The following is a 9,296-nucleotide window of genomic DNA, read 5'->3' as shown; positions in this document are numbered from 1 at the left end:
TCTGTCCAGGAATACACAATACTAATTGTTGTAAGGATCCTTTCTAGATACTGGTCTGTTGATGTATTGAATAGGTGTTCCCATATCTTTGTCCTTCATGGATGTTGGGTGAGGCTAAATCGGTCGGATAGGAAACTATCTGAGCCCAAATGGGAATGAGGCGTAGTAACTAGGAACAATAATTAGCTTGACATTGTCAATAACGGTATTAGCGAACAGGAATAGGCGTCCTTATATATTTTTATTTGTATTTATTTTTATTTTTGTTCTTCACGGACGTTGGGTGAGGGTAATCGGACCAGAGAGAGAGTTACTTGAGCCCTTGTGTAAATGAGGCTTTGAAACCAGAAATATTAATTGATCGGTAACGTTTAGAAAGATATGCAGATATTGCTAGAAATTTGATGTGGTTAAACGTGATTTGATTGGAGGTTTAAACTGGTGGACTAGAATGGCAACACTCAAATGGGACATGGTAACGGGACTTAGAAATTGGAGATAATGATTGGTCGGTAATGTTTGGAACGATACTTAGACATGGCTTGAAATTTGGTGTAGTTGACGTGATTTGATTGGAAGTTCACACTGGTGGACCAGAATGGAAACACCTTGGTTACGTGGTTTGGAAAAACGGAGAAAATGATTGGTCGGCAATGTTTGAAAGACATTCAGACATTGCTTGGAATTTGATGTAGTTAAACGTGATTTGATTGGAGGTTCAAACGGGTGGACCAGAATGGAAACACCCGGAGAGATATGGTAATGAGGTTTGGAAATCGGAGAAAATGATTGGTGCTTGAATCCTTCAAAAGGAGAGTTAGCGGTACCAGGCTACAGAGCTAGGCTATCGGACCGGCTGCAAGTCACAAGGGTTTTCTGTTGCAAGGTAGGTGTTTGTAATAGTGCGTTTTATTTTAATTTTGGAGGATTGATAGTAGTGATATTAATGTGGTGTCTTTTGGTTACATTTACAGTTAAATAGTCAGTGAACAGGAGGATAACAAACAAGTTGAATTTGCAATAATATTGATGGAAGCTTGGAGGTTTCAAACGGATAATGGCGATTATAAGCAACTGAGCGGGATCATTGGATCAGATGTGGGAGTTGTGAGGACATAAGATTATAGGTACGATAAGGAAATTGGACGTGTCAACTTACTAATGGAAGGATGGAAAGGATTGTTATTACTAATGTATCTTTTGTTATATATTTTAGATTAATCAATCGTATACAGAAGGATTGATTGGGATAAAAAAAAAATTGGGTGACAATAAACAAAGCAACGGAAAACTAAGAGGTGAATTAAAGTAAAGGAAAGCATAGTTGTGCAAGGATTGTTCCATGTAATATGAAGGTGAGAAATAATTATTAGAGAAATGCAAGCTTTTGGATATTATTAGCAGGAGGGGAGAGGTAGAGTGGTTTTATGACAAAAGGGTAAATTTTTGGAAAATATAAAATTGAAATGGAGCTTATATCTTTAAGTTTGATAATAAATGGTGAGTTCTTAAATGAATGTTGATTTTGTAAACAGTTATATTATAGGCAGGATGTTGTGGGTTATCCTCTCTGTAATGGAACACGTGAAAGGAATAATACGGCCATGGGTGGGACCAAGGGCACAACTGGAAAATCAGGGGTCAAAGTAGCGATTAGCTCATCACTAGAATGGAAAATAATTGTTAACACTGTTCGATCATAAATGGATATTTTTGATTTTGATTTTAATGATTGTATTGTTCAATAGGTATATTCTGTATACTAGGGATACATTTCTTCCTTGTATAGGTACTTAGTAAGAATCATACATGGAATAATGGAGAGTGATACGATATTCTTTTTTCTTTTCTCCTTCATTACAGCCCTGATGATGTCCTAGACAGGACGAAACGCGTCGGCTGTATGGCTATGTACACTGAGCAATATTCACTCAACGGATTTATTATATTGTTTGAAATTTTGAATATTGTTAGTTGGAATTAATGTAACAGTTGTACATGTATAGGTTTAGATGAAAACCAATGTATTAGTTGATTGGAATACTATTTAATGATTGAATAATTGAAAAAATCAGGAAGGAACAATATTAAGAAATATAAAGAATGAGAAATAAAAACAAATAATATAAATTCATTTGTTGTACTACAACATTCATTTGTTTATATTATGTAATATTACTCCGCTCCTTTCCATTATAATTCAAAAGTTTTGTATTCAGGTGGCTTTAACGGTGGGCCACTAGGAAGTGAGCAGGAGACTATTAATTGCAAGTTAATAACTATCTACTAGATATTACTCTCTGGTGCACACATAGTTGTAACCCTCATCGTTACATTAATTATTTCACAGTCAATGTGAACATAGGTGAACAAAAGAGTTTACTTACCCCACTACGAGGGTGGGAAAGCTACAAATGAAGTTGTACCCTGGGTGGGATAATCCTCGCCTCCGAGTCCTCAATAGAATTGAAACTTTCCGATACGATAGTTAGGAAATTTTTCATTCTATGTCAGGATCGAAGGCGAGGATTATGCTAGTTTAAAGCTTACTCACCACCAAGTGAGCAATCTGTATTACCAGTTTGAAGTAAAACCGCTTAAAGGTAGAGTCCAAAGACCAGCCTGCTGCATTAAGAATGTCTTCTAGACGGGCTCCCAAGGTAAAGGCTTTAGAGGCCATAGCTCCTCTGGTAGAGTGTGTCCCAAAGGCATGTAGGTCTATGCCTGCTTTCTGCATCACCCACCTCACCCTTCGGGCAATAGTGGGGGAAGAGACGGCTCTATGAGGTTTCTTTATAGCTATGGCGGCTGACGCTCTCCTGGAGGGCGGAACTCCTCCGACATCTCCTCATAGGCTTTAAGGCAAGAGACTACGCACAGATTTGGAGAATCTGGGAAGGCTGGGTATAAAATGGTTTTGGTCCCACACTCAGTGCGTCTACGGATCGTGAAAGTAACTCCAGTAGGTGAGCATTTCCTCCCGGAAATGCCCAGGACCCTGATGTCTGAAACCCGTCTACAGGAGATGAGGCAAAAGAGCATAGCCAGTTTCGCAGAGAGCTCCTTTCTAGGTTCAACTTTGTTTTTATTGGCATTTGCATCAAAATTATACAAACAATATTCAATAAAGACATATGTAAGGCACTTGCACGTCGGATCTTAAATAAGTCCCATCCTGTTAGCAATGCTCTTCTAGTAACATGGCTGCAACAAGGCCTCTTCTGTGCCGCCAGAGTGGCCGCCTATGAGGCATTCTACCCCCCCACCCCTCCCCTCATCCCAACTCCCCCCTCCCTCCCCCCCCGAACTGGTGTAGAGGAACCTGTTTGGTTGCCAGGACAGGAACATATTCAAACCTTGGTTCACATCCCAGAGGGCCGAATATCGGGGCTCTGGAGGTAAGGAGAGGCATATTCCTCTGAGGAGGCGACAGCCAAAGGGGTATTCCCCCACTGGGGATCCATCCACCATAGCGTGTCCCACTGAAATAGCTGAATGGACTGTGTTAATGGATCGATCAGCCAAACCTTCCTCAGCCAAAGAGGCCCAAAAATTTAGGATAGATGTCACATCTGCTGCCACAGGATAGAGACCCTGTCGCACACACCAAGTATACCACCTTCTCCAGGTGGAGCGATAGTGTTTGACAGTACTGTCTGCCCAAGCCTTGGACATGAACTTCTCAGCTGTTCCCAAAAGGCATGGAACTGCCCATCGTCCCCTGAAATCTGCCACGCCATCAGGGGTAGAGAGCCTTGCAGTATGAGCGGGTGAGGATCCTTGTACGAACTGAGGAGGAGTGCTGGAAAGCGGGGGTGAGGGATTGGAGAATCCCAAGAAAGTTCCAGAAAAACTGGAAACCAAACTTGCGATCTCCAAATCAGGGTAATCATGACCACGCTCGGCCCCTGGTGTCGAAATTGGGCCGAGGCCCTCATTATCATGTCAAACGGGGAAAAGGCATAGCCTAATTCCTCCTGCCAGTCCTGCAGGAATGCATCCGTCTTCTCCCCCAGGGGATCTGGCTTCCAGCTGAAGAACCTGGGAAGTTAGGGATCCAGGCGGGAAGCAAAAAGATCCACAGAAAAGGGACCCCATCTGCAATGGAGGTCCGCAAACACTCCCGCGTGCACAGGCTGACGTCGTGAAAATGGCGTAATTGGAAGGCCGCCCCTTGGTTGTCTTGTCCGGGGAGGTATTTTGCTATGACAGAGACCTAGTGGTCGAGGCAGTATTGTATGAAGTTTGCCACTAGGTCTGAGAGGGCTTTCGACCTTGTGCCCCCGAGGTGGGTCATATACCCGATCACCGATATATTGTCCATCTTGAGAAGTACGCAGGACTAGATCGAGTCCTTGGTCCAGCATTGGATCGCGAACCAACTCGCGAGTAGCTCCACACAGTTTATATGGAATCGTTGTTCTATTGGCGACCACACACCTCCTGTGGTGAACTCGCCACATCTCGCGCCCCAGCCTTATCTGCTGGCATCTGATTCTAACAATGTCTGGCCCGGAACTGAAAATTGCTCTCCCATTCCAAGACTCCATGTTGGCGAGCCACCAATTGAGTTCTTCCTTGGCCTCCCCCGAGAGATTCACTTTCTGGGAGTAGGAGAGACCTCTGCGCAGCTGTGTGGCCTTGAGGCACTGCAGGGCCCGTTAATGCAACGGCCCTGGAAAGGTGGCCTGGACGAGGATGAGAGGAGTGTGACGATGTGGGCGAGCTGTCTGAGGGAGATCTGCGGTTTTGTGAGTGCCCTCCAAATCTCGTGGTGGATCTTTGTCACCTTCTGGGATGGGAGGCTGAGAGAAGACTCTACAGAGTCGATCAAGAAACCCAGAAAAAATACCTTCTGGGCTGGAACTAGGGTGGAATTGGTCTCGTTGATGACAAACCCCAAGCTCTGTAGGAGGTTGACTGCAGTCTGGAGCTGGCGTGCGAGTGTCCGGGAGCTCTGGGCCATCAGCAAGATGTCATCTGGGTACACGATGAGCCTCATGCCTGACACCCTCAAGCATTCCACTACCGGCCGGAGGTCCTTGGTGAAGCACCATGGTGCTGAGGATAGGCCAAACAGCAGAGTGGTGAATTCGTAGGTTCAGTCTCGCCAGAAAAACTGGAGGAACTTCCTGTGAGGAGGGAATATGGGAATCGAGAGGTAGGCGTCCTTGAGATCTAGGTGCACCATCGAGTCGTGAGGTCTGAGGATGTCTCGGAGAAAGTGAATCCCCTCCATCTAGAAGTGGCGATAGACCAGCCACTCATTGAATTCACGGAGGTTGATAACTGGCCGCTGACCCCCGTCCATCTTGTCCACCAGGAAAAGGTTGCTGATAAAACCTCTGGGATGCGGCAGAGTTTCAGCAATCGCTCCCTTGTCCAGGAGGAACTGAATCTCCTGATCGACTAGGGCGGTGTCTGCAGATGAGAAGCAGATGCGACGCGGAGTAGCGGGTTGTGAGGGTTCCCCGTAGAATTCTATTTGGAATCGCTGCACTGTTTGCAGGACCCAGGCGTTCCCCGTGATGGACGTTCAAGCCTGGAAATAATGCACCAGATGGTCCCCTACCTTTAGAAGAGAAGAAAGGAGAACACTCACCGGAAGTGTTGGAGGCACCACCACCTCTGGCTCCTCTGTGTTTGCCGCACCTTCCTCTGGTCTGTAAAAGTTCCCGAATCTGGCCTGACCATGACATTGGCTGGAGCCTTGTCCCCTGTACTGGTTAGGGTGGCCGGACGAGCAGCTCCTTCCTCGTCCGTCCTCACGGAAAACCCGGGGTGAAACACCTTCTTGATTGAGGACTGGGCCTTGTCCAGGGACGTAAAAGTGTTGACAAACCTCCCCAGTTCCTTAATAAAGGGTTCCCCAAAGAGGCTATCCTATGCGACCGGGCCCGCTTCTGAATCCGCTAGGTCCCCAAGCTTGGGGTCGACCTTAATGAGCAGGGACCTGCGCCGCTCCATATATGGGGCGCAGTTGGCGTTGCCTAGGAACACCCCTGCACGTTTTGTCCAGTAGGATAGGATCTCGGGGGAGATAAGGGATCCTGAAGATTTTGTCTCCTCCGCCATATCTAAGATCTTTGTAAACCAACCTAGAGTATCCAAAAGCTTGTCTTGACAAGCCTGCCAAGATCTATCGATCCCCTTTTTTGGGTCCTTGACATCTGTCTGCAGGAAGGTGGCCATACAGGGATCAATGTCCGGTGTTCAGGCCACCTTGCCCTAAAAAGATGCACGTGGACATTCTTCCCGTAGGCAGTTGCGGGCATCGTTCTCCAGAGGCATGCGGATTCGTCTCACCACATATTGGGCAACTTTGTCCGAGGGGGCCCAATCCGAAGACCTCGGGTGAAGTATGTCATCTGGGTCTAGCATATAAGAGCAAAGACCCCGGTCATCCTGGGTAGGTGGTGGGTGAGAGGGGCGCCAGGGACGGGACGGGCCAGCATCATCATCAGTATCCCTCTGATCACCATCCCCCGGGTCAGTGGAGGGCTCTGGCATGGATGTTGTGGCCAGAAAGGCCTGTTTGAGACGGGCAAAAGCATCAGCGTCCACCCCCACGTCGCTGGCACTCTTGGCCAGTGGCGGCTGTTGGTCAGTGGGGGGCTCGTTAGGAGGGGTAGCGGCAGGCAGGCCTGGCGCGGGAGTAGCCAGTTTATCGCATGCCTGCATGATTTGGCAAGACAGACGACTCTCTAGGGGGGCCATAGCTTCAGAGACTGCCCTATGGATGGATGCATCAACTGCATCATGAAAGTCGTCATCCCATTGTAGCGCCGCATTGGGTCCTCCTCCCATTGGTCTTCTACGTAGGGATCCATAGCCCTTAGAAGCAACAGTGACCCCAACACCAGGTAAGGTGCCAAATATAAATTGTGACAGTAGGTGTCAAATATGGGGGGGGGGCTGGGTGTCAGCCTTTACTTTGAGCGGGCAAGGCTCGCAATTAGGTGGGCTGGAAGCTCAGCACCCTGTAGCCCGGGTGCAATCAGATCTGTGGGCAGCCTGCCTGATGGAGGGTCCCCACAGGTCCTAATAGAGCCTACAATACAGACTCCGCTTGGAGCGTAAATAAAACCTGATTACAGATCCCCAGGGCAGATGGGCTCACACCTGCCTAACGGCAGCAATATAAACCTGTGAAAACATGCGTAGAAACAGGCAGGTGGACAAGGCTCCCCGCGGCGCTGCGGCACCGACTCTGGAATGTGCGGTATGCGTGGAATTCGGAGCTCGCTCGCCGCGGTTCGAAGGTGCCATCTGGTGCCCTCTGGGGGTCGGAGGAGCACACCGATGAGCCGACACCTTGAATACACGGCCATCAGGGAGCCCAGACCCACCCACGGCTGGAATCGGGTCGACCTGAGTAGCGGGTGACTCGATGAGCAATTTCTGAAAAGAAGTACAATGTTAGTACGACAAGCGCTGACGAGCTGTGACAGGGCAAGACGCACACCGGTGAGGGCCACTCGGTGCGCGCGTCCGCTCTGGAAGGTCAAAGAACAATAGAATCTGCACTAGGAACAAGCGCATGAAATTAAATAAAATAACTATCGTTCAATCAATACAATGGCCACAAAAAACCACATTTGAATACCACACAGTAACATTAACTAATCCTAATAAGAGATGTGAAGTGACTATTATAATACAAGGCTTTAACAAAATCCTAAACAACCTCGCTACAAGCCCTCCATAAACCCCCACTGTACCCCCACCATCTCCAACCACACACACCAAAGGCTCCCCAAGGTTCCGCGACCCAGTTGGACCTCATCCCCACTCTCGAGCGAAAAACACAGAGGCATAATAGAACTATGGAAGCTATGTCCTCTAATGAAGCAACCGAGCTGGCCTCCTCGTACACCACCCCCTCTACTCACATCCCTCAATCCTCGATTCAGGTAATCACTGGATTCAGAATAGATCACTCCACTCTGAAACCCCCTAGACCCCCAGCCTCCCTCATCAACATCCCTACTGCTCCTCTTAGAAAAGAACCAAAAAAAGCGACACCCCCTACCAAATGCAGGCTCATAAACTGCAGATTGGCCACTAAACACGCCACAGAGCTAGCTGAATCCATCCTCAACCATAATATAGACATAGCCTTCATCACCGAGACCTGGCTAAATATCAGCTCTCCTCCAATTATGGATACTCTCGTACCCCCGGGCTTCTCTATCATCAACAAAGATAGAAAAGACCAAAAAGGTGGGGGTTTATCAATCATTCACCACAACAACTTCTCCGAGACCGAAATTGATACCTTCAACTATAACTCCTTTGAATGCCTAACCGCCAACATTAACTCCAGCAACAACAAATGACTACACTGCCATCTCCTTTACCATCCCCCAGGCAACACCACCACGTTCCCTGAACACCTGTCAGACCTGGTTTCTCACTGCTCTGTCCGAGACAACAACAACCTAATTCTGGGCGACCTTAACCTGCACTGGAATGATAAAAACAGCTCACCACTGCAAAATGCAAAACCTGAATGAGCTATTACATACCAACAACCTTACCCAGCACTGCTTAAGAGAAACTCATAACAAAGGGGCAACCCTGGATGCCATCATCGCCCAACGCAACGCAATAGACTACATCCTACAGGTCGACTGGTCAGACCACCACCGATCATGTGCCAACCTCCCATCCAAGACCCCCCCAACATGGACAAGAAACCTAACACAGATCAACATAGTCGACTTAGAAGAATAAATAAGCACCCTCCTGCCCATCTCCCCAGACAGTCTCTCCACAACAGAACTCACATCCCACTACAACACAACTATGTTGTCCATCTTAGGCCAACTAGCCCCCCTAAAATTGAAAAAATCCAGGAACATCCCCTCCAGATCCTGGTTCAACAAGGACATTAAAGACGAAAGGAGACAACTTAAAGCTACAGAACGTCTATGAAGAAATAATCCCTCCTCTAGCCTCTGCGAGAAAATCAAAACAGCAAGAAGGAATTACAAAAAACATATCAACGATGAAAAAAACTACTTTTTCTGCACCGCTCTTGACAACGTGAAAAACAGGCCAAAAGAGCTCTTTAACATCATCAGCCAACAAACTTCGAAGACCTCTGCAACCCCAGTCCAGGCCTCCAAAGACCTGTGTGACAACTTTGCCAACTTCTTCAACGACAAAATCACCAAGATTGAGCTATCATTTGACATCAACCTCAATCCCTCCTGCAAAAACTTAGCCCCAACAGTCAAAACCACCACAAGCTTGCTCCCCACGAAAGCCTGGATATCCTTCGCCCCGTACCT

At 47.4% G+C, this 9,296-nt stretch overlaps 1 long non-coding RNA gene across 1 annotated transcript; it reads left to right on the top strand.

Moving 5' to 3' along the window:
• The first annotated feature begins 852 nt into the window (after positions 1–852).
• LOC146810855 (uncharacterized) lies at positions 853–1,431 on the top strand. The gene is made up of 3 exons (XR_014965749.1): positions 853–886; positions 975–1,127; positions 1,217–1,431. It is a non-coding gene; the product is annotated as an uncharacterized LOC146810855 (long non-coding RNA).
• Positions 1,432–9,296: the final 7,865 nt, after the last annotated feature.

This window comes from Triturus cristatus, chromosome 7, assembly GCF_964204655.1.
Source record: "Triturus cristatus chromosome 7, aTriCri1.1, whole genome shotgun sequence".
Lineage (NCBI taxonomy): Eukaryota > Metazoa > Chordata > Amphibia > Caudata > Salamandridae > Triturus > Triturus cristatus.
The sequence above is the reverse complement of the archived record's forward strand: the minus strand, read 5'-3'. Positions and strand labels throughout refer to the sequence as shown.